The sequence below is a fragment of the Pogoniulus pusillus genome, chromosome Z, assembly GCF_015220805.1.
Source record: "Pogoniulus pusillus isolate bPogPus1 chromosome Z, bPogPus1.pri, whole genome shotgun sequence".
Lineage (NCBI taxonomy): Eukaryota > Metazoa > Chordata > Aves > Piciformes > Lybiidae > Pogoniulus > Pogoniulus pusillus.
Genome location: NC_087309.1, coordinates 80,153,604 through 80,180,035, shown reverse-complemented (window position 1 = coordinate 80,180,035; position 26,432 = coordinate 80,153,604). Strand labels below are relative to the sequence as shown.

General features: G+C 44.2%; 1 protein-coding gene across 1 annotated transcript in view; it reads left to right on the top strand.

Moving 5' to 3' along the window:
• Positions 1–26,432, top strand: part of CNTNAP4 (contactin associated protein family member 4) — a 396,860-nt gene that overhangs the window by 134,860 nt on the left and 235,568 nt on the right. The gene's annotated exons all lie outside the window — the stretch shown is intronic.

Below are 26,432 nucleotides of genomic sequence, written 5' to 3'. Positions count from 1 at the left end.
AAGATGATGTTTTCCAGTTTGTGGATGTGCAATCATTGACACTTGAAATGAACAGTCCACAGCAGCAGGCATGTGAGACCCTCAACTTGCAAGACAGTTGCCAGATAAGCGAATGACAGTAGCTTTCTGCTCATGTTTGGTGGCTTTGCAGAGTAGCAACAGCTACTCTTCACTCTGGTGCTGGTTTTGCTGACTGGATATGCTTTTCAGCAACAAGTGTGTAGATGGCTTCTCTACTGGCTCTCAGGCAACCAGCTTGTTGGTACTTGCTTTTGGCAGCAGCCAGTACAGCTTTTTTGCTGCTTCTTACACCTTTTGGTAGCCTTTTCCCTGGCTTGACTGTGGTGTGGCTTTCTCACAGGATTCAGGTGGCATGCTAACTCTGTCAGTTAGATGATTGGTGGTTCTCTGCTCTTGGGCTTGCAGGCTGTGGTGGCTCTACATGCTTTGCCTTCCCAGGGCTCAGTGCACAGGATTAGCATTTGGTTTCTTATTGTTGTATGGAGGCTGCTTTCAGTTTCAGCAACTTTTGGCAAAGGTTTCTGCACGACATGCTCTTGTTACTTTCTGTGTAAAATGATGCACAACAAATCTTCCAGGTAAACAAGGCAAGAGGTTTACCAAAATTACTTATATTTGAATATTTGCTAAGACAATATTTGGCTAATAGGCAAAAGAAGTAAACAGAGTAATTAACCAATAGTATGGATTTTGGCCAAACAAATTAGATGCAAGAGCCAAAGCACAGGCAAAGCACCTACCCCATTGTTCACAACAGAAGACATGTTCAGACCTGTCCCTGCTTACCAGACATACAAGCACCTGGCCATTGTCTGGTTTCTTACTTAAAAATCTCACTCCAAAAGAAAGGGAAAAGGAAGTTTGAGTTTCAAAACATGTCAGGGCTTGTTTTGCCCTCTACCACACAATTGCTTTCCTTTTATTCCTTATTGAATAAGTCCTGAGGTGTAGGTCTAATTGACAAGCCCTGGGTGACTCACTGTATGAATCCTTGTCTCCATCTTCACTCCCCTCTACCTCCAGAGCATCATGCCTATTCTGTAAATGTGTCTGAGGGAGGGGTTGTGGGAAGGGAAGGGGACTGCCTGTGACCCAAAGCAGGAACTTGCTTCTACCTTCTGTCGTCTTCTTTTTTGTTTTTGCTAGCCTAAAGGCAGGAAGGCACCAGACTTGGATTATTAATTTCAGTTTACATTACTCAAACTATGCTAAAATCTGTGGGACATGAAGAACACATTGATTGGCTTCCTATAAATTCCAGTTATGACATGATCCTGAAGAAGAACCATGAAGTCATTCAATACACTGTTAAATTGGTAGGTCAGAAATAGTTTTAATCTCTCCTAGATTTGTAATATATCTCTTTAAAGCAGAAAGCAATTGTCTGATAAAATTCTTAGACTTCCAAACTACTGGTTAGACCACACCTTGAGTACTGTGTTCAGTTCTGGGCCCCCCAGTTTAGGAAGGACATTGAGATGCTTGAGCATATCCAGAGAAGGGCGACAAGGCTGGTGAGAGGCCTTGAGCACAAGCCCTATGAGGAGAGGCTTAGGGAGCTGGGATTGTTTAGCCTGGAGAAGAGGAGGCTCAGGGGAGACCTTATTGCTGTTTACAAGTACTTGAGGGGTGGTTGTGGCCAGGAGGAGGTTGCTCTCTTCTCTCAGGTGGCCAGCGCCAGAACGAGAGGACACAGCCTCAGGCTGCGCCAGGGGAAATTTCGGCTCGAGGTGAGGAGAAAGTTCTTCACTGAGAGAGTCATTGGACACTGGAATGGGCTGCCCGGGGAGGTGGTGGAGTCGCCGTCCCTGGGGCTGTCCAAGGCAAGATTGGACGTGGCACTTGGTGCCGTGTTCTAGCCTTGAGCTCTGTGGTAATGGGTTGGACTTGATGATCTATGAGGTCTCTTCCAACCTTGATGATACTGTGATACTGTGATACTCTTTTAGTAATCTGTCTTTGTTCTTACAAATTAGCTGAACACATATATATGTGTAACAATTTACAACAAGGTCTAACCTGCCAGCTCCCTCAACAGAGAAGAGAGGGGAAGAGTAACACACAAAACTCAAGGTTGAGATGAAGAGATAAGAGTTTAATATAACATGAGATACCATAATCATAATGCATAATGCATAATCATAATGCATAACCTATTTGAGCTTAGGCTGGCCACGGTTGTCAAGGAAAATAAAAAATGTTTCTTTAAATATATGAATGGCAAGAGAAGGGCCAAGGACAACCTCCAGTCCTTATGTGATGGTTTGGGGGTTACCCCGCCCCTCCCACACTTTGTATTTGCCCCAGCTAACTCAGATGGACCCTGGGAATATAGATGAAGCAATTTATTTACAGCTAGCAGAATTTACAAGCAGCTATTTACAATATATACAGTTATATACAATTATATACAGAAATATACAAAGGATAAACGATATGAAAGCACAACTCCCCTCCCAGAAACCTGAGTCCCCAGGAGGGGCTCTCAAACCACCCCAACACCTCCCCCGGCCCTCTCAACCTTACCCCAGTTCTCAGGAAGAAAAGAGGTGCAGCCAAGAGGTTAGGGAGCAAGGTTAGTAGGAGCAGGGTTAATGAGATGTGACCAGGTCTAAGGCAAAAGCAAGAGTGAAGAACAAAATGGAGAAAAAGTCTTTCTTCTTCCCAGAGCTCTCAGCGAGACTATGAGAGAAGTTGACATCAATTGTTTTTCATTTCACTGCCTGTTATCTAGTTCTGTTACCAAAACATTCTAGCTTGCTTCAAACTAGCACAATCCACCCCTTGTCTACTTCGCTCAGAGTATCGCTGAGAATAATCCAATCTAATCTAAACCAATATTTACACTAAAACAATATATATATAATTCAGTTCACACTTCAATCAGATGTAGGTGATTCAAAAGCTCAGAACAGGGACTCCCAGGTGATATTGGGTTTCGTGCTCATGTACTGTAGATTCTATTGTAGATTCTCTCAGTGTTGGGCACCGATGTTACCTAGAACAGAAAACTCCTAACAGCTTGAATTTAAACTCTCTCAGCTAAGGTTAAATTTCTCTGTGGAATACACTGGATTTCACCATTCTCCTGCATTACCCAGTATGTATGACCAGGACCTTCAGCAGAAACCACCCCTCGGACAGGTTTCCCTTCGCCCGAAGGAGAAAATACCCAAACAGTTTTCCCTAACAGATTCTTTTCACGTACAACAGGAACTTTATCACCGTCTACTGTTTGGACCAAATCTGATTGTGCAGGTCCTGCTCTGTTTACTGAACCTCTACTATTTACCAACCAGGTAGCTTGTGCTAAATGTTTGTCCCAGTTTTTCAGAGTTCCACCCCCCATGGCTTTTAGGGTGGTTTTCAGCAAACCGTTGTAGCGTTCAATCTTCCCTGAAGCTGGTGCATAGTAGGGTATGTGATAGATCCATTCAATACCATGCTCTTTGGCCCAGTTTTTCACAAGATTGTTCTTGAAATGAGTACCATTGTCTGACTCAATTCTCTCTGGAGTTCCATGTCTCCACAAGATCTGTCTCTCCAAACCAACAATGGTGTTACGTGCAGTAGCATGTGGAACTGGATAGGTTTCCAACCATCCGGTGCTGGCTTCTACCATCGTTAGCACATACTGCTTGCCAGAACGAGATCGAGGTAAAGTGATGTAGTCAATCTGCCAGGCTTCACCATACTTGTACTTTGACCATCTCTCACCATACCATAAGGGCTTGATTCGCTTAGCCTGCTTAATAGCAGCACAAATGTCACAGTCATAGATGACTTGGGTGATAGCGTCCATGGACAAGTCAATTGACCTATTGTGAGCCCATTGGTATGTTCCATCTCTGCCTTGATGTCTAGATGAGTCATGGGCCCACCGAGCTAAGAACAGCTCACCTCGGTGTTTCCAATCAAGGTCAATGTCAAGATCAGAGTTGGTATCAACTTGAGCAATCTTAGCAGCTTGGTCTGCCTTCTGGTTGTGTTGATGTTCCTCAGTTGCTCTGCTCTTAGGCATGTGTGCGTCTACATGCCGCACCTTCACTGGAGTTCTCTCCAGCCGTGCATCAATGTCCTGCCATAGATCAGCACACCAAATAGGCTTTCCTTTCCTCTGCCAACCATTCTTCTTCCAGTCCTTCAGCCAACCCCATAGAGCATTGGCTACCATCCACGAGTCGGTGTAGAGGTAAAGGATAGGCCAATTCTCACGTTCAGCCACATCAAGAGCAAGTTGAACAGCTTTTACCTCAGCGAACTGACTGGATTCTCCTTCGCCATCTTTCGTTTCGGTAACTCTCCTGGTTGGACTCCAAACTGCTGACTTCCATCTTCGCTTGTTCCCAACAAGACGACAGGAACCATCTGTGAACAAAGCATAGTTCTTTTCCTCATCAGAGAGATCACCATAGGGAAGAGCTTCCTCAGCACGAGTTATTTTCTCCTCCGGAGGTTTGGAACAGTCTGTGCCTTCCGGCCAGTTGGTGATCACCTCCACCAGACCAGGTTGGTCAAGATTACCCATTCGTGCTCGTTGGGTTATCAAAGCCATCCATTTAGACCAGGTTGCATCTGTGGCATGATGTGGTGATGAACCTTTGCCCTTGAACATCCAGTTAAGAACTGGCAGTCTAGGAGCTAAAAGCAATTGTGACTCAGTTCCAATCACTTCAGAAGCTGCTTTCACTCCCTCATAGGCTGCTAGAATCTCTTTCTCAGTTGCAGTGTAATTTGTCTCTGAACCTCTGTAACAACATCCCCAGAAACCAAGTGGACGACCACGTGTCTCATTTGGAGCTCTCTGCCAAAGACTCCAAGTTGGACCATTGTCACTGGCAGCCGTGTACAGAATGTTTTTAATGTCCGGACCAGATCTCACAGGACCCAAGCCCACTGCATGGACTACTTCTCGCTTAATTTGATCAAAGGCTGCTTGTTGTTCAGGTCCCCACTCGAAATTGTTTCTCTTACAAGTCACATCATGCAGAGGTTTGACAATCTGACTGAAACCAGGAATGTGCAGTCTCCAAAATCCCACCACACCAAGAAAAGAAAGTGTGTCCTTCTTACTGGTGGGAACTGCCATAGTAGAGACTTTGTTGATCACATCCTGAGGAATGTAACGGCGACCATTCTGCCACCGCACTCCCAGAAACTGAATTTCTCTGGCAGGTCCTTTGACCTTGTCTCTCTTAATGGCAAAACCTGCTTGCAACAGAATGTCAATGATTTTGTTACCTTTCTCGAAGACTTCCTTAGCAGTTTGGCCCCACACAATGATGTCGTCGATGTACTGGATGTGCTCTGGAGCTTTACCTTTCTCCAGTGCATTGTGGATGACTGAGTGACTGATGGTTGAGCTGTGTTTCCACCCCTGAGGCAAACGATTGAACTGGTACTGGATTCCTCTCCAGGTGAATGCAAACTGAGGCCTGCACTCCTTTGCTATGGGAATAGAGAAGAAAGCATTAGCAATGTCTATGGTAGCATACCATTTAGCCTCCTTTGATTCCAGCTCGTACTGGAGTTCCAGCATGTGTGGCACAGCTGCACTCATGGGTGATGTCACCTCGTTGAGGGCACGAAAGTCAACTGTCAGTCTCCAGTCGCCCGTAGGTTTACGCACAGGCCAGATGGGACTGTTGAAAGGTGAATGAGCTTAGATAGAGAGGGGAATACAGTGACAAAGTATGAGGAAAAGGCAGAGGTGCTTAACACCTTCTTTGTCTCAATCTTCAATAGTAGGACAGGTTGTCTCCAGGACAGCTGGACTCCTGAAGTGGCGGATGGAGTCAGGGACCAGTATAGTCCCCCTCTAATCCATGAGGAAGAAGTAAGGGACTTGCTGAGACATTTGGATCCTCACAAGTCCATGGGACCGGATGGGATCCATCCTGGGGTGCTGAGAGAGCTGGCAGTGAATGGTGCCACATCCAGTTGGCAGCCAGTCACCAGTGGTGTTCCCCAAGGATCAGTGCTGGGCCCAGTCCTGTTCAATATCTTTATGGATGATCTGGATGAGGGGATTGAGACCATCATCAGTAAGTTTGCAGATGAAACCAAGCTAGGAGCAGCTGTTGATTGTTGGAGGATAGGAGAGCCCTGCAGAGGGACCTGGACAGGCTGAATAGGTGGGCAGAGGCCAACGGGATGAGATTTAACAGAGACAAGTGGACTTTGGCCACAGCAACCCCAAGCAGCGCTACAGGCTGGGGACAGAGTGGCTGGAAAGCAGCCAGGAGGAAAGGGACCTGGGGGTACTGATAGATAGTAAGCTGAAGATGAGCCAGCAGTGTGCCCAGGTGGCCAAGAGAGCCAATGGCATCCTGGCCTGCATCAGGAACAAGTATGGCCAGTAGGACAAGGGAGGTTATTCTTCCCCTGTACTCAGCACTGGTCAGGCCACACCTTGAATGCTATGTCCAGTTCTGGGCTCCTCAATTCAAGAGAGATGTTGAGGTGCTGGAACGTGTCCAGAGAAGGGCGACACAGCTGGTGAGGGGCCTGGAACACAAACCCTATGAGGAGAGGCTGAGGGACCTGGGGTTGTTTAGCCTGGAGAAGAGGAGGCTCAGGGGTGACCTCATTACTGTCTACAACTACCTGAAGGGACATTGTAGCCAGGTGGGGAGTGGCCTCTTCTCCCAGGCAACCAGCAATAGAACAAGGGGACACAGTCTCAAGTTGTGCCAGGGGGAAGTCTAGGCTCGATGTTAGGAGGAAGCTCTTCACAGAGAGAGTGATTTACCCTTGGAATGGGCTCCCCAGGGAGGTGGTGGAGGCACTGCCCCTGGAGGTGTTCAAGAAAAGACTGGATGAGGCACTTAGTGCCGTGGTCTAGTTGACTGGCTGGGTGATAGGTTGGACTGGATGATCTTGGAGGTCTCTTCCAACCTAGTTAATTCTATGTTTCTATGATTTGCAGAAGCACAATGAAATACAGAAGCAAAACCCAGCATAAAACAGAAAACCAAAACCCAGTGCTACTCAACTCCCACCCATTCCACTGCTATGCCTGGAGAAAAGAACCAATGCCGAAAAACCCAGAACTCAGAAGCAGCAACCAGAACAAGATGTTTCCCGTGTTGCAATCTGCACATTAAGTCCCATAACATCTTTTGAATCTGGAATGATTGCAGCATTTTATGAATAACAGCAGCATATTCAAAGCAATCCATGACAATATGCTAATCTCACCAGCTCAGAATAGGAAGGAGAGTATAGAGTTGAAAACATTAAGGGCTTTCTGTGTAAAACCAATTAGACATCAGCATTTCGTCAGGCAATAATGACCCTTGTCGAAGAGATGAGCTTTACTGAACTGATCCTCCCTTGTGTCTGTTTAAATGTTAGCATTAGCTGCTGCTTTTTATGGCAGTTTTAAACATAGGTAACACATAAGTGTGAAAAAGACTTTTTTTAGTTCTTAAAAGAATATCATAGAAAGCAATAGCTCAAAGGCTAAAGCTGATGCAGCTGTTAAACATGACACTGAAAGAGTTTTCTATATGGACACATGGCTACAGAGATGGCTTCTAAACTAGCAGCCATACAGGCATAGAATCATAGAAACGTTCAGGCCAGAAAGGACCTCTGAGATCATCAAGTCTAACCATTTCACCGACTCCACAAAGTCTGTCACTGTGACATGCCCCCAAGCGCCAGATCTATGTGGCTTTTAAACACATCCAGAGATGGCAATTCAACCACCTCCCTGGGCAACCTGTTCCAGTGCCTGACAACCTCTTCCACTATTTTTTTTCCCCCTAATATCCAGTCTAAACCTCCCCTGGCACAGCTTGAGGCCATTCTCTCTCATTCTATTGTTACTTGTGAGAAGAGACCAGTGCCTACCTCTTTATGAACCTCCTTTCACATAGTTGTAGAGAGCAGTAAGGTCTTCCATAAGCTCTTCTTTGTACCCAGTCCAGTATCTCAATATCTTTCCTGTACTGTGGAGCCCAAAAAATCAGCACAATACTCGAGATGTGGCCTCACTAACACTGAGTACAGAGGGACAATCACCTCCTTGGTCCTGGTGGCCACCCTATTTCTATTACAGGCCAAGATGCCACTGGTGTTCTTGTCCACCTGGGCACACTGTTGACTCACATTCATCTCCTTGTCAGTCAGTACCCTTTCTGCCACACTTAAGCCCATTCATCCTCAACCTCGTGTTGCATGGGGTTGTTGTGGCCTGGTTGCAGGGCCCAGCACTTGGCCTTGTTGAAGCTCATACAGTTGACCTCAACCTATTGGTCCAACTTGTCCAGGTCCCTCTGTATAGAATCTCCTTACTCTCAAGCAGATCAGCACTAATTTCATATCATCTACTAACTTACTGAGGGTGCATTCAATCCCCTCATCTAAGTCAGTGACAAAGAAATTGGACAGAACTAGTGCCAATACTGAGCTTTGGGGAACACCACTTTTGACCGGGTACTAGGTAGATTTAAATCCATTGACCACTACTCTCTGGGCCTGGCCATCCAGACAGTGCTTTACCCAGAAGAATATGTGCCCATTTAAACCATGAGCAGGCAGGTTTTTTTAATGAGAAAAAGGTCATTACAGTTAATATTCACATACTATCCATCATATGGATAAACACTAATGCAGTGTGTCTTCCCATTTCCATGAAAGGCTTCCCAGGTGTATAAGCCTCTGGGTTTGTCCAGTATCATGGGAACAATGCCGGTGGGTGGTAGCTTTACTTGTAGAGGTTTGCCCATCTGTATCTGGGATAGATATTTACCCCTTGGCCCATTCAGTTCACAGTTAGTGCCCACTACCAGTTTAGTAGGACAAAATGCTACAAAATGGGCTTCTATGAATTCCCCATCTGTTATTGATGATAAAAACACCTGGATCAATCACATATTCCAGCTGTTTTGTGAGACATTCACATTTTTTTTGATGAGGCTGTTTGTCCTTTCAGCAGTACCATTCACTTGTGGGTAATATGAGGTATGGAACAGCCATTTAATCCCTTCTCCTTGTGCCCAGTCTTGTACTGTGTTGTAGTGAAGTGTGATCCTTTGTCACTCTGGATGCACTCAGACATGGGCAGAACACAGAACCATTGTTTCAGAGCTTCACATGTTTTTGAGCCCCTGTACCAACTAAACATTCTGTAACAATTCCTTTAGACCTCATGGGAATTGAAATATAATTTTTTTAATTAAGAGACCATTGACATGAATTCACAAAGTGGTGAAGGAGATCTGAAGCAGTCACTACGTCTAGATTTTTTAACTTTATTTTCAGTTAGACAGCTCTCTAACACAAGAGGGTTAACTTTCTTGCTTGCAGGAGCAACAGGGTTTGAAACCTCTCCTGCCAAGCTATTCCCACTGCAGCCATGATTGCCACCACTGCTGCCACTATTGCCACTGTTTTTCAATCTTTTCCTTAAAGCATCCATTAAAGACTTTATTTTCCAACTGGGAACATGCTTTAAAACTTTAGCAGGAATTCCTAATGAGGTTGATTGCTGAAACAAACTCTCTCTCAGCAAATAATACTTTTTGAATTTGCAGTGCATTTCCCAGCTGGACCAGATTCTTCTGGAGTTACACCTAAATTATTCATGGACTCAGGGGAGGGGATGCATTAGCAAGATGTACTTCCCATTTGGTGCCACTCTGAAAACCTTCCCTATTCCCACATGGAATAGCAGTCACATGGAGCTTCCTGTACAAGTTTTCTTTGTTAAAAAAAAAAAAAAAAAAAACCAAAAAAAAAAAAACATGATGTTTCTCTGTCTTCCCCTGAAAACCTTTTGGTGGTTGCAGTCTCAGCCCTCCCCATACCTCTACCATAAGAAGTTATGTTTCTTAATATTTCTGTTCACATCATCATGTAGTTTGGGGCATTTTGCTGATTTTTTTTTTCCTTATGTATTTTGAAAGCATCCATCAGACCCTTTATAAGTGGTCAGAGGTTACTGGGATTTATGGAAGCATTCATGGGGACTGGATATTCCCCTTTATCGTACATATGCATGCTGCTTTTTGTACTCCCACTGCAAGCTCTGAGAAGTTTTTCACTGGGATCAGAAAAGGTTCTGTTCTATCTGCAGGGTGCAGCTCCCCTGCCCAAAAAGATACTTGAGACATAATGTTTTAGTTCCCTGTGGGACCCTCGTTTAAAAACGCCCTGAGACCCAAAAAGCCTGGAGCTTCATCAGAATCAAGTAGAAGTCTGTCTTTGCCACTTAAACAAACATGCAACAAACATTCCATTTCAGTTCTGTTAATTTCCTGAGTGTGCTAGTTTTAGGCTAATTGGCATATTTTAATATGAAGAAAGTAGATTATAGGCTGTGAAAAGGAAACAATGGTGATGTCTACTTCACTCAAGGGTTCTCTGAGATGTATAAACACAAGAACACAAACATAGATGAGACAGCGCCTCTATCTGTCAGAGTTGGTGCCTGTATCTTCTCCCTGGGCTTCTGCTGCTATGTAATCCAACTAATCATTCTTCTTCTAACTCTCCTTGCTGATCCTGTGAACTCACCTTTCACATAAGGTAGACTCTGAGACAAGGTAGAGGGGTGGAAAGAAAGTGGAAAGGTAGTTGGGAGCCCCTCCTGGAGACTTTGATTTCTGGGAGGGGTATTCTGTTCCTGTATTACTTTTAACTTGTATATAATTGTATACATTTGGAATATATTGTAAATACCTGCTTGCATATTGTGCTAAACTCTGAATATAAAGCTTCATTCCTTAATTTCCAGCCAGCTGAGTCTAGTGGGTGATTTCATAGAGGCGGGGGGGGGGGGGGGGGGGGGGGAGGGGGCGGGGCGGGTAACTCCCAAATCATCACACTGAGAAAACTCATTCAATTGAGCTTTGGTGAGGGGATGAATTAACAACTAGTCTTTCCTTGGTGGGCAGAAATCTATGGAACTCACTTCCAATTTCTGGAAAATTGGTGCTGCTCCATTCATTTTTTTCTAGACCTTTCTCTATCAATAGCTTTAACTTCATTCTTGATATGATGAAGATATTCTGCTATCAAACACTTTGCAGCTTGCTGCACCATTACTATTATGAATAAAGAGTAATGATTATGAATAAAGAGGTAATAAGGTAATAAGGGACTTAACATGGCAGCCTGCTGAAGTCCCCACTGACTGGAAAAAGGGAAACATAACCCCCATTTTCAAAATGGGTAGGTAGGGAGGAAGAGACAGAGAACTATAGGCCAGTCAGTCTTTCCTCTGTGCCCGGTAAGATCATGGAGCAGATCCTCCTGGAGGCACTACTGAAACAGAAGAATTGTGAAGATGTGATTTGCTACAATCAGCATGGCATCACCAAGGGCATAATCCGCCTAACAAACCTGGTTGCCTTCTATGAACAGGTCACAACATTCATAGATGAGGTGCAAGCAACTGATGTTATTTACCTGGACCTGAGCAAAGCCTTTGGCACGGTCCCACACCACATCCTGATCTCCAAGCTGGTGAAACATTGGTTTGATGGGTGGACCACTAGACAGCCACACCCAAAGAGTGGCTGCCAATGGGTCCATGCCCAAGTGGAGACTGTGACAAGCGGAGTCCCTCAGGGTACAGTACTGGGACCAAGCCTGTTCAACATCTTTGTCAGTGACATGGGCAGTGGCATTGAGTGCACCCTCAGCAAGTATGCTGACAACACCAAGCTGTGTGATGCATCAGGCACACTGGAGGGAACAGATGCCATCCAAAGGGACTTGGACAGGCTGGAGAGATGGGCACAAGCCAACCTCATGAGGTTCAACAAGACCAAGTGCAATGTCCTGCATCTGGGTCAAGGCAATCCCAAGCACAAATACAGGCTGGGTAGCAACTGGCTGGACATCAGCCCTGAGGAGAGGCACTTGGGGTGCTGGTGGACAAGAAGCTCAACATGAGCCAGCAGTGTGTACTTACAGCCCAGAAAACCAACCAGATGCTAGGCTTCATCATGAGAAGTGTGGCCAGCATGTTGAGGGAGATGATTCTCCCCCTCTACTCCACTCTGCTGAGACCCCACCTGCAGTACTGCAGCCAGTTCTGGAATGTCTATTACAAGGAGGATGTGGAGGTGCTGGAGCGTATCCAGAGAAGGGCCACTGGGATGATCAGAGAGCTGGAGCACCTCTCCTGTGAGGACAGACTGAGGGAGTTGGGGCTGTTCAGTCTGGAGAAGAGGAGGCTTCCAGGTGACCTTACTGGGGCCTTCCAATATCTGAAGGGAGCCTACAAAAAAGCTGGGGAAGGACTTTTCAGGATATCAGAGAGTGACAGGTCTGAGGGCAATGGAGCAAAGCTGAAGAAGGGTAGGTTCAGGCTGGACATGAGGAGGAAGTGCTTCGCCGTGGGAATGGTGAGAGCCTGGCATGGGTTGCCCAGAGAGGTGGTGGCCTTAAACACCCCTGGAGGCTGTGGCCAGCCTGATCTAGGGTAGGCTGTCCCTGGGCATGGCAAGAAGGTTGGAATTAGATGATCCTTGTGGTCCCTTCCAACCCTGACTGATTCTATGATTCCATAATTCTAAATTAATAATACTACAATAGTCATTAACTTGACTGTGCCTCCCACATAACTTGATACGATGATTATAAAGGTTATAAAAGGTTTGGTAGTCAGTTGAGAATTCTCTGCACAATAGAAATGGTTGAGAATAGTATTTGGAAAAAATCAATCCAAAGCAATAAATATTTGTTGCGGAGGGGTATTCTGTTACCTACGTCTGTTTTGGCAGAGGGGAGAAATTAGTTGGGGTGAGGTAATATTATATAAAAATATGTATTTATTAAACTCGTTATTCTGAACTCTCACCACCCCCAACTGCTGTATATTAATATTAAAGGATTCTTTACATGGTTATGGAAACATTCTAGGGTAAAATATGTACAGAAACTTATTAATTAACTAGCAAACATTCAAACTATAATCAGAGAGAGGAGTTTTCCTCTGCAGCTTAATGTTATTTGGGGTCTATATGCTATTTGCCCAGAAGAATGAGATGAAACTGATTCTGCTCTATGGCAGAGACAACTTATATTACAGAGGTATTAAAGCATTTACTCACAACTCTTATTAATCAATAATCACCCTTCGGGACTACGTCACAGCCTATGCCAGTGTCCAAACTTCAGGGGAGCTTTGCCCATGGACTTTGAGGCTGGAATCCTCCAGACTTGAGGGGAAAGGATGAATCTTCCCAGTTTGTGGGGAAACGGTGGTCTTTGACCTAGTTCTCCTGGAGAAGGATGCAATCTCTGCCTTTGTGCTGCTGGCTTCTTCTGGATGCTTTGCCCAGGGACTGTTGGCAGGATCTCTGGCGCAGGAGTTGGATGTCATGCAGTCTCAGCATGATTCTCATGCAGCTAGCAGGCCGATAGCATGTGTACAGACAATCCAGAGTCTGCTTCCTGGTTATCTCAGCAGCAATGGCACACTTACCAGGCAATGATAAGGCAGCAGACATGCAAAGTGTGCATGCTCCTCAGGAGTCTGAGCTCGGTAGGTAAAGACAGGCAATACAGGATCTGGTCCTGAAAACACAGTGATGTGCAGATGTGCACAGCTGGCCTAGAAGACTATAGGCTCCACATATATATATATAGGCAGGCTTAAATGAGCTTCTGCAACAAAGGTACGCAGGCAGGTGAGCTGCAAGTCAGAGCATGAGGGTCTGAGCTGCAAGTGAGCAATGGTGTCCAAGCAGGGGTCTGAGTCATCGGGGTCTGAGCATCTGCCTGAGGGTCTGAGCTATGCAGGGTCTGTGTCTGAGGGTCTGAGCACTTTGTTTACCTGTGCACCCCTATTTATTGAACGTGGGCTGAGATTAATGGCTCCTTTGGCCACTAGAATGACCAATCAGGTTGGCAGTTAGCCAACCCTTACCATAATAGGCAAATACTACTTGTCTGGATGATACCCAAATACGAAGATCACAGGGGCTTACACCAGGGAGACACGAGCTGGGTGTGTGTGGTTTACACAACCTGTTTACAAACAGGGGACCTGGCAGAAAAACCTGTCCAGGCAAGCAAGGCATAAATAAGCCTCTTTTTGGGCCTACAGGCCCTCCACGACAATATTACCCCACTAAAAAAAGGAAACAAGTTCATGGAGAATTTAAGAACATATTAGTGACTCACAATGCTGTTTGCTGATTGTGGGAATTCCTCTTTATCATCTCTTTATATCAGAAAGTCATCCTGAACTGCTGCTTTAATCCACATGAGTAGGGGGGGAAAGACCCACAACAGCTCACCCATTTTCATGCTGCCATGCCAATTTTCCTTATATGTCACCATTAAACACATCCAAAGCCAACACAAGAGATCAGCAACAGATAACCACCAGTTCTCTGCCCAAACATAGAATCATAGAAGCAACAGGGTTGGAAGGGATCACAAGGATCATCTAGTTCCAGCACCCCTACCATGGGCAGGGACATTCTACCCTAGATCAGGCTGGCCAGAGTCCCATCCAGCCTGGCCTTAAACACCTCCAGGATGGGGCCTCATGCCCAGACATGACCCAGCACAAGGCCTATGACTAGCCCACAGTTTTGGGGAAGGGCTCATGTGAACTCACTGATACACAGCCCTGGGAGAGGGAAGTATCTCCCCTGTCTCACTTCATCCCAGCTTCTCTGTTGCCCCCCCCAATCCCATCTTTGTGGGGTACAGGAAGGGTTTTGGATGTACTGCCACAAAGGCCAAGAATATTATTGTCTGCTTATCAACCCCAAGCAGTGCTATAGGCTGGGGACTGAGTGGCTGGAGAGCAGCCGGGAGGAAAGAGACCTGGGGGTACTGATAGATAGTAAGCTGAAGATGAGCCAGCAGTGTGCCCAGGTGGCCAAGAGAGCCAATGGCATCCTGGCCTGCATCAGGAACAGTGTGGCCAGTAGGACAAGGGAGGTTATTCTTCCCCTGTACTCAACACTGGTCACAGTCTCAAGTTGTGTCAGCTTAGGTGTCGCTGTTAGTCGCTGTTAGCATGCTGACTATTCCCAAAGTTGAGGAAATGGACTTACAGAATCCAATATGGATTGTAAATGTAAGACGTTTAATACACAAATCAGAAGGCTTTTTATACTATTACAGGATTACATGTCGATTTCTAATTGGCCCATGCAATACATTTTTGTGGTTTAAAGCATAATCATTAGTAGATACAAAAAGGTATTTTTATAAGCAGTACGTGTGCTCATATATCAAATCCTACATTTCCAGATGTGCAGATCCTTTGTTCTAAGGTATATTCATGACTGATTCATTACTTTGTTTTACTTTGCACAGCTGTACCATAAGGACGCAACATCCTCAGGCCAACCCTGCTTTTTTTCATAGAAAGCACGAAGCGGACACAGTGTCCTTGGGCTGACCGGTGTCTTACCCGCTGTGTTCCAATCGCCTACATATTGATTGCAAAGCAACACCCCCTACAAAATTCCCCACACTTAGGTATAGGCTGGATGTTAGGAAGAAGTTCTTCACAGAAAGAGTGATTTCCCATTGGAATGGGCTGCCCAGGGAGGTGGTGGAGGCACCGTCCCTGGGGGTCTTCAAGAAAAGACTGCATGAGGCACTTAGTGCCATGGTCTAGTTGATTGGATAGGGCTGGGTGATAGGTTGGACTGGATGATCTTGGAGGTCTCTTCCAACCTGGTTGATTCTATGATTCTATAATTCTATGAGGTTATTTCCTGCTGCCCCTTATTCCTGTCACCAGTCAATAAATTTAGAGAACAAAACCTTGACATTATTTACTTAAGTGTAATGCTACAGTTTTGCAATTCTCCATGTGTGAAAAATATCTCATTTTACAGCTTGAAGAGAGGAAATAATGTTATAATTTTTATTTTAGATTTGTTTCGGGTTTTTTGTGTGTTTTTTTTTAATGTTGTAAGCCACTTCATTTGACATTTCTAAGTCTAGGAATCCTCAATTGCCAACTACTTTCATGTAGGAAATCTACCTTGTAATATGCGTAGCCAGATCTATCCCTGGTGCAAATTTAGCTATTTCAAATTAAAATCTGCTTGTGTTAAATGATTCATATGGGAAATACACAGCTTGGTTAATCAGCAGAAAGCATCCTTTACAACGCTATTCATGTGAAAAAACTTTAATGAATGTGCATGAATGTGAATTGTGTTGTGGTTTACATAATAATATAGACAATAGCAGTCCTGGAGCAAGATAGACATGTAGTGGGATGTGGCAGTTTAAGGCCTATTGGAATATTCTAGTAAGAGAAATTGGTGCTTTCCTGAAAGTTCTAACTACATTAGGTCATTTATTGTAAAAGAATAATAATCACAAAGTCTGTATCATTCATTGATTTGCTAAGAGGTGTGAAAAGCCAACATGTAAATTACTATTTCTTCTTGGCTTCTGGGTGCTGGATCTGTTCGCTGTTACTTCACTCCTCTCTAACTTGTACATTAATATTGACTATTTATCTGGAGGGGGAAAGTGAGTGGCATTGGCCTCTTCTCAGCTTTCCTGGTCCAGGGGAGGAGATTGTATTTCTGTATTATTTCTAAATTGTATATGATTGTAAATACATATTAATATATTTTGTCTATATGCTTGTAAATTCAGTTTTCCTGTAAAATAGAGCTGTATCTTACTTCCAAGCTCTCTGGGATGGGCTGGTAAATTTGGGGATGTAGTTGTCCTTGCCACTCAGAACCTTGGGTGCAATAGCCCAACACTTGAGCAGTATGTTGACATCTTAGATAACCAGAGGGTCTATCCCCTTTGAAGGCTGAAAAACTATGTACTTGACTCCATCCCTGTAATGCTGATACACCAATGCATGCAGCACGAGGAATAAACAGGAAGAGTTAGAAATCTGTGTGTGGTCACAGGGTTGTGACCTGGTGGCAATTAGAGACATGGTGGAACAGCTCATGTGACTGGAATGTAGTCATGGATGGCTATGTCCCTTTTAGGAAAGAAGATCAACAAGGTGAGGTGGTGGAGTTGCTCTTTACGTGAGGGAGTAACTAGAACGTCCAGGGATGGATGAGGGGTGAGTTGAAAGCTTGTGGGTGTGAATTAAGGGGCAGGATAGCATGGGTGATATAGTTGGTGGGTGTTTATTACGGCCCACCAGATCAGGATTAGGAAGTTGATAAGACCTTCTACAGGCAGGTAACAGCAACTTCGCAATCACATGCCCTGGTTCTCACAGATGATTATAACTACCCAGATATTTGCTGGAAAGGCTACTCAGCCAGCCAAAGTCCAGGAGGTTCCTCCAGTGCAGATGATAAATTATTGATGCAGATGTTGGAGAAGCCAAGTAGGAGAGGAGCGCTACTGAATCTTATCCTCATCAACAAGGAAGATCTGGTCAAAGAAGTGAAGGTTGAGGACAGCTGTGGCCATTGCAATTATGAGATGGTAGAGTTCAAGATCTTGTCTGGTAGGAACAGGATATCAAGCAGAACTATAACCCTGGATTTCAGGACGGCCAGATTTGGCCTTTTCAAGCAATTGCTGAGGGAAATCTCATGGAACAGGGTACTAGAAGGTAAAGTGGCCCATAAGAGTTGGTTGACATTCAAAGACCTCTTCTTCCAAGCTGAAGATCAGTGCATCCTAGCAAGCAAGAAATTGAGACAGGGAGCCAGGAGACATACATGGTCACGTAAGGAACTGACAAGCAAACTCGAATGGAAGAAGAAAGTCTACAGATAATGGAAGGTGAGGCTGGCCACCTGGGAGGAGTATGTGGCTTTTAGTCAGCCATTGTAACATTCAACATTCTCAGCAGCTTGTGCATGATAGGGAATGTGATACACTCAATGTCATACTCCTTGACCCAAGTGTCTATGGGGGCTGTTTCTGGAAATGAGTCCCATTATCTGATCCAACTCATTCTGAGGTGCCAGGTCTCTACAGCGTTTGTTTTTCAATGCCTTGAATGGCATGCCAAGTGGTCGCATGGGGCACTGAATATGTTTCTAGCCATCCCATGATTACTTCTACCATTGTAAACACACAGTGTTTCCCTTAGGGAGTTTGTGGCAATGTGATGTAGTTAATTTGCCAGGCTGCCCTATATTTATATTACAGCCATTGCCGCCCCTCCCCCCCCCCCCATACCACAGAGGCTTTACCCACTTGGCCTGATTGATTGCAGTATGCATTTCACATTCATGTATAACCTGAGGAATGGTGTCACTGGTTAAGTCCACTCAAGGAAGCCTGGATTTCCTTCCAATTGGTGAGTGGAAACATATCTGTGATCGTGCTGGTGACATCCATTTGGATTGTGTTACACCTGTCCTGCCATTTTGTCCCTGAGACACTTCTCTTGCAGATCCCTTGACCTTACATTGCTTTATAGAGAACTTGGTCTTCAGAAGAATCTGAATTACTTTCTTCCTTTTGTTGTAAACCTCCTCTGCTGTGACATGATGTCACCAATGTATTGCAAGTGTTCCAGAGCTCCACCTGGAACTGATCCACAGTCTGGATCAGTGCATGACAAATGGTGGGGTTGTATTTCCACCCCTTGGGGCAGTCAATTCCAAATATGTTGGACATGTCTCCAGGTGAAGGCAAACTGTAGCCTGCATTCTGGTCCTATGGGACTGGAGAAGAATGCATTAGCAATGTCAGTTGCGGCATACCATATGGCTGCCTTAGACTCCAACTGGTACTGGAGGTCCAGCATATCTAGTATAGCAGCACTTATTGCTTGTGTGGCTGTCATGGAGGGGTTTCTCTTATTCCTCCTCTGTTAGGGGAAGGTGAGAAATTAATTTGAGGTGATATTAATTTTTTATAAAATTATTTATTAAAATTAATATTTACTAATTTGTACCACCCCCAACCACTATGAAATCAGGTTCGTTTGCAAAGTTATGAAAACAGCTTGAGATATATTTACAGGGATTGATTATATAAATGGAAATATCAAATTATCAACAACTATAGACAGAGAGAAAGATTCCCTTAGGCTTAATGCCTCTTAACAACTATACTGTTTGCCCAGCAGGGGCTGAAACTGTGTGTGCTCTTAAGACAGAGGTAACTTATATTACAAAGGAATTAAAGCTTGCTTAAATGTGTTGCTCTTAAGTATTAATCATTAATCACCCTCCCGGGATTCTGTCACAGTGTGTGCCCAGTATTGGGTCTTGATGAAGCTGGAGTCTGTCCCAGTGTGGCTTGCAGGGGAATAAGTGTTCCCAGTCTCTGGGGTAAACAGGATTTCTCTAACCTTCTCTCCTGGAGTGGAGTTGTCTCTGCCTTGGTGCTGCAGCTTCTGGATGCTGTGCATGTCCAAGGATGATCAGCTGGCAGGATTTCCAGGTGCAGGAGGAGGATTTGTCCGTGCAGCTTTTAGCTTCTGATACAGTCAGTCTCACAGCTAGCAGGCTGTGTTTGTAGGTTAGCAGACAGTCTGAAGGTCTGCTGGGCCTGGGTATTTCCAGACTTACAGAACAGCTGATAAGCAGTATATGCCGGGCATGCAGGGTCTGCCGGGCTGCAGGGAGACATGACCTCCATAGATAAATGCAGGATAGCAAGCCAGTATGTACGGCTGCTCTTGAGCTTAAGCAGGGAGCTCTTGGCTCCCCATATATGTATGAAATACAGGTGTGCGTGCACTCTGCTTCTCAAAGGGTTCGCAGACAGTTTAACTGCGCCTTGAGATCAATGCAAGAGGTCTCAGCCTCAGTAATGTCTGCGAGTAAGGCCTGATCCTGTGTCTAGACCATGCAAGCAGGTCTGTGCTGCTATGTGGATTAGAGAGCTGAGCTTGGTCCTCTGAGTCTGGACGCTCTGAATGCTTTGAACTTCTGAACAGTCTGAACACATGGTTCTGCTATGCACCCCTCTTTATAGACTCTGAGACGAGATTTGTGGCTCATTTGGACATCTAAAGTAACCAATCAGGCTGGCAGGAAGCCAAACCTTACCTTAATAGGCAGTAGCTGTTTGCCTGGACCCTCCCAATAGGGGATTACCTGGGCAGACCCCAGGGGTACACGGACTGGGCGTGTGTGTGTTACACAACCTGTTTACTGCCTCGTGGGTCCTGGCAGAAAAACATGTCCAGGCATGTAGAGGCATACGGAAGCCTCAGTTTTGGGGCTGCTGCCCCTCCACCACAGTGACCTTGTTCAGAGCACAGTAGTTCACTGTCACTCTCCATTCACCACTGGATTTCATCACCAGCCATATGGGGCTGTTGAAGGTTGAACAAATACAAATTTTAGTGATCATCTTTTGTCTCTTCAGTTGTCACATTTAAATTAGTTTATAGATAGTGATTTCAGAGTCCCACTTAGTGCACCATTTCAGTGACAATTGGCATTTGGTAGTCTTTAACATCTAACAGCTCCACTGCAAAGGGGTCATAGAATCATAGAATCACAGTCTTTTGAAAGACCAAACAAGGCAATCAACAGTTTCTTTTCTGCTGTTTCTAAGACAGCTGTATCAAATGCCCACATATGTAGGCATTTGGATACTTGAAATACCTTATGCTGTGATAGTCTATACCAAGGATGTATGGGGCCTCTGACCCAGTCATAATGGAGTGTTTATGCCATTCATGGCTGGTTAGGCTCATCTCAGCTTCTAACACACTCAGCTGTTGGGATTCCCCCAGTCACACCAGAAATATAGATAGGTTCTGCCCCCTCATCATTTGATGACATCAGTGTACATTGCACACCCATATCCACTAAAACTTTATACTCATACGATTTTGATTGCAATTACAATTTCCTTGCAATTCACAAACTTAACCAGCTAGGGTTGAAGTGGACTTTCCATCCCACTTTTTCATGTCCTCCCCACAGTGGTGTAAGTAAAACTAGAGGATACTTTATGGTCTCTGCTTCCCAGATTCCCTCTCTTGGACCAGAAGATGCCTTCTTCTAATAGTTGCAACTCTAGGCTGTGCAGGACAGGAGTTTGGGACAAGTTCCCTTGGAACTGGTCAAACCTTTTGAGTTAGTTCCTCCACAGCTGAAATACAGGCCCATACATGAGAAGAGAGACCTTCCACCTATTAGCAAAGCAGGGTAACCAGTTCATCCACTTTGTCCTTGGCTGTGTCTCATGGCCCAGACTTAACTGCCAATGATACGGCATATGACGGTACTTCGGTGTGTAGGAACCTTTTCCAAATAGCTGGTGTGCATATTACCTCATCTGGATATTGTCTTTTGTGTCATTATAGAGCATTTCTGGCATAGCCAATTTGCTCAAATATTGGATGCTTTTTTCAATGACAATCCATCTTCCAAGGTGTTAGTTTTTATCATTCTCTTAGTGGATACCTGTCCTTCATGCTACTGGAAGCTGTCTCCAGAATCTGAGACTTTGTACTGGTTTCCCGGTGACCTTGTCAGTGTCTGCTACTCTAGACAAGGATCCCAACTGCTTGGCTTCCCTGCCTTTCAGTTCTGAACTGCTGGCTCCCATATCCCACCATTTTAGCAGCCAGGTCACAATGGACTTGTCTGGCCAGTGGTCATATTTCTTCCATACATCCAATAACTCACTCAGAGATAAAGATCAATTGATTAGCTCTGGCACTTCCTCTTGTTCCCATGCTGGCCATGGTTCATCCTCATCTTTTCCAAAACTAGCTGTTTTCCTTACAAATTTCTTTTTCTCTACTTGGGAGACCAATGTTGGCACATGCAGACTCAGCGATGCTACTGCCATGCCTCTTGGACTGTTTGTAGGCCCAGAGACCTCCTCTTCTTCTTCCCCAAGTTCAAAAACACAGGAGGTGAACAGAAGGCCACTTTCCAACAAACATCGCCACTCATAGTTATCCAACCTTGGGGTGGGTCTCCAAATAATATTCTTGGAAGAAATTTGTGATACTATGACCAAGACCAGACATGCATTTAAGAGGCACAACATTAAAAGCAGTCTGGTCGTAGTGTTCAAGAATAATTGAAACTCTCTCAAGGTCGGTAAATGCTCTCATTTGTTCCATTGCTTAGTTGGGTAAAATTACTGGTAAATGATGATATCATATAAAAAATATATTAAACCTGATGCAATAATTCACTTATACCAAATAAAACAGATGCATAGAAGACACGCTACCAGGGTAACCTTAAGCCATTTCACCAGGGTGACAGATATAAGCATCATGAACTTTAGTTACCAAAGGGTGTGAAAATACAAAAAAATACATGAGAGTTTATGGAGTGCCAACAGAAAAGGTAACACAGCCAGGAAAGTGAAAACAAAGGTCTACTAGTTTGAGGCAAATTGGAATACTATAATGAGAAAAAATATAGGATGTGAAAAGGAAATAATGGTGATGCCTACTTAACACATAGACTGGCTGAAATGCATTAAAGCAAGAACACAAACATAGATAAGATAGTGTGAGAGTCTCTCTCTGTCAGTCGGTGTCTGTGTCTTTCTCCCTGGGCTTTTGCTGTGTAACTCAACTAATGCTGCTTTACTCCCTCTTGCCGGTCCTCCAGACTCACCTTGAACATAAGGTAAACTCTGGCATAAGGCAAAGGGGTGGAAAGAAGGTGGAAGGGTGGTTGAGGGCCCCTCCTAGGGATTCTGGATTCTGGGATGGGTGTTGTGTTTCTGTATTACTTTTAACTTGTACATTTCTGTATATACCTGTATATAATTGTAATATATTGTAAAAACCTTCTTGTATATTCTGATAAGCTGTGAATATAAAGCTTCATTCCTTAATTTCAAGCCAGCTGAGTCTCATCTGGGTGATTTCATGAGAGTGAGAGTGGGGTGACATTTTTATTTTGGCACCCAACATGGGGTGAATTAAATTTGATTTATTGATAATTAAGTGTAGAAGTTAAGATGAAGCTTATCTGGTTAATTGGTAGTATTTTATATCTATTATGTCTATGATACATGCACTGTTGGATTGTTGACAAGCTTGGTTTCCTTCTGTTTGATTAAATGTGGAGAAAGATTCAAGAAATGTTTTTGGATTTCAAAGAGTATCTTCTTGGCTGGGTAGGCTTTAATATTACTGAAAATGTTACCAACTCTGTTTTTAATAAGTCAGGAAATGTAATTACAACAGCTGACATTTATTCAACATCTCTGATGAGAGTAATTCTGCCTAAAACTCACCTTCCAAACCCCTGTGAGTTCTACACATGTAATACAGTAGCATATTTATCATGTGTGATCTTAGCCCTAATAATCATGATTTTATGTCTAATTCCTGTATTATGTGTTCACAAATTTATCTGTCACCTCCTTAAAAAAGCATCTTGGGAGAGGCAAGAGGCAGTGTTCAAAGAGTTTGCAAGCTGGAGAAACAGAGTTAAGAGATAGTGTCTGGAGAACTTTCTCAAAACAATTTATTTTTGGGGGGAGAGCAAAAGGGGGCTGCCATGTCCACCGCTACACCTCCTCCCACAGGTTCTGGGACAACTGGGAAAGTCTTGGTTGTTGACAATAATATAGCAGGCAGCCAAATACCAGATCCAGCTGTTCAAGTCTCTGCTGTTTCTTCACCTAGTTCACATCCTCAGGCAGCAGTTTCTAACCCTAAACCAAATTCAAACTCAGACACCTTAAAGATTCAGACCCTCAGTGATTCAGACCCACTTGAAGGAACTTCTACCACTTTTTTGGTTCCATCCAAAGCTAAAGCTAAGACAAAACATTTGACAGAGAGTGATTCAAGACAGGATTTAGGAAAGGGGACCTCTGGTACACAAGAGGAGAAATACAGATTTAGAGATTAGTCCACTATACTTAAAAAGCAGAACAGTGATGAAAGGAGCTATGTGACGTTGGCTGCCAAGAAGGAAAATGGCTCTGAAGAGTTTAAGAGTGCTCTTAGGAAAGTCCTGTTTCAAGGACAAGGACAACCAGGACAACCAGAGGAAGAGGAGAAAGACGACATTCAGGATTTCAATTACCACCTTAGAGAGATTGGGGAAGTCAGAAAGGAATATGCAAGGGAATCAGGAAAGTAACTCTAAGCTGGCTGGTGAAATGCCATACTAATGGTGCAAATGCCCTACAGGTAGGAGACAAGTCTGTGAACAGCTAGGGCCACTCACAAGGGAGAGTGGAACAGATAAATACCTAGCAAGTCCTCTTGGTAAGGTTAGCTTGTGGACCCGCCTCCTGTTGGCTGTGGCTAGGAAATATCCTTCCTGAGATGATCTGCTGTGGGTCACTAAGAAGTGGACCACAATTGAGCAGGGAATTAAGCTTCTGAAGGAGTTTGCTGTGAAGGAAGTGCTTTATGGAGATCACGGTGCACATGAGCCTGATGACATTCCTTTTGGAACAGGTCTCATGAGGAATCTTATTAAACTTGCTCCTTCACCCTATGCTAATATCTTGGCTAGCAGGTTTATAATGGAAGGCCACTCACTGACCAACTGAGGCAGGTAGAGGAAGCTTGTCACATTCTGCCCTAGTCTCTGCCATAAAAACTATGACTACAGAGATAAAAGATAGCATGAAAGAAAAAACACAGAATTATACTTGAAGAGATAAAAAAAGAAATTCCAGAAGCAGGTACAACAGTCATGGTGAACCCCATTGAATCTTCCCCCAGCCCAAAACTAAATCTATAATCCCCCGTGCTCCAATCTTCTCCCCACCCCACAATGCCTCCACCATTCATAGGCCTAAACACAAGCCACTGCTTACATGTTTGTCCAGTAAGTGGCTCCCGCTCAACACAGGGCAGGAAGGGGAGGAAAGTAGTGTAAGCTAGCTTTGCCCTGAGTTTATAGAGAGATAGCAAAATTATGGAATTGAAGTCTTCTAGTCCCCAGAAGATTTTTTTTAACCCTATAGTTCTCAATCTGGGACACTGTTCCAGCAATTCTATGTTTCTCTTGTGTTGGGGTCCCATATCTCTACATGGTACTCCAACTGAAGTCTCACTGAAGCAGAGCAATGTGGCAGAATCACCTACCTCAATCTGCTGGCCATGCCTCTTTTGATGCAGTCCAGGATGCAACTAGCTTTTTAGGCTGCAAGTGTGCATGGTTGGCTCATGTTCTTCAGCTTTGAAACTTCATCTGCTATTCCTGTCAGGATCTACAGATTTATCTTGTCAGGTCCTCTGGACTTGTGCACCCTGAGGTTCATTAGATGGCCTTGAACATGGCCTCCTCTTACAGTGGGTGGATTGTCATTCTCCTGTTCTTATTGTCCTAATCGATAGTTCCTGTCTTCACCTTCTGCTGCTTGGATGGTGTGTTTAGAGCCCTTTACTATTGAAGACTGAAGCAGAAAAATTGTTTAGTACCTCAGCCTTCTTTATATCCTGTGTGGCCACATCCCTCACTTTCATTCTGGAGGTGTCCTAAATTTTCTGTCTTCATCCTTTTGTCACTCACATATGTATAATTTTTTTCCTGTTTCACTTGATGTCCCTATATATATGCAATTTGATTAGGGACTTAGCTTTCCTAACCTGATCTGTGGCTGCTTAGGCAACATTTTTGTGTTCCTCCCAGGTTACCTGTTCCTGTTTCCACCCTGCCAGCTTTCTTTTTGCAACTAATAGTATCTAGGATTATTTATTCCTGCATTTGTCCTGGTACACTTGCCTGCCTTCCTTTTTGTCAGGATTCATTTATCCTGAACTTAAAGGAGGTGATTCTTGAATACCTGAATACTAAACAGGTGTCTCGGGCATCTCTTCCCTCGAGGGTTTTATTCCAGGGTACCCTGCTAAGCCGGTCCTTGAAGACTGGCTCAAATTCCATTCTCATGCACTTTAAATAACCTGCTACTGGACTGTGACCCTTCTCCAGACCCAGGCCCAGGGCACCTGTTAGTTGCAGTGGCTTCAGTGGTAGTAGTGAGATGGGTTGAGGTAACATAATGCACATTTTCTCTAGCCCATTTGCATAAAAATCACAGGAGAATGCAGGGGCAAACAGAAGCTAAACCACTGAATACCTCCTGCTCATGCCCTGCAGAAAAGAGTCAACATCCAAAACCTGGAACCCAAAAGCAGCAACCAGATCAGAAAGACTCTAATGTCACAATCTGAACTTCAAGCTCTACAATACCTTACTCCATCCACCACTTTTCCTTTGAAGTTTGCATGAGATAGGAAGGTTTTGAATAATAACAGCAAATTTTTAGCTTAACCTATGACACCCTCTTACAACAGTTCTAGCTTCACTTATTTGAGACAAGACAGACCAAATCTTTTTTTGTTCTCAGGCATCTATGAATTTGGGAACAAAAATATTGCAAGTAGGAAATTCAGTTTCTATTAATAGCCAGCCCTCTACACATACTTTCTCAATTGGAACAGACTTATGTGACAAGGTCCACGCAGTTACATTTGACTCCTTAAAGTTCAGACTACAAATGTTACATTATACTAATTTTCACTGAACAGCTGTCTTATTAGAATGCTTTTTTCTTGT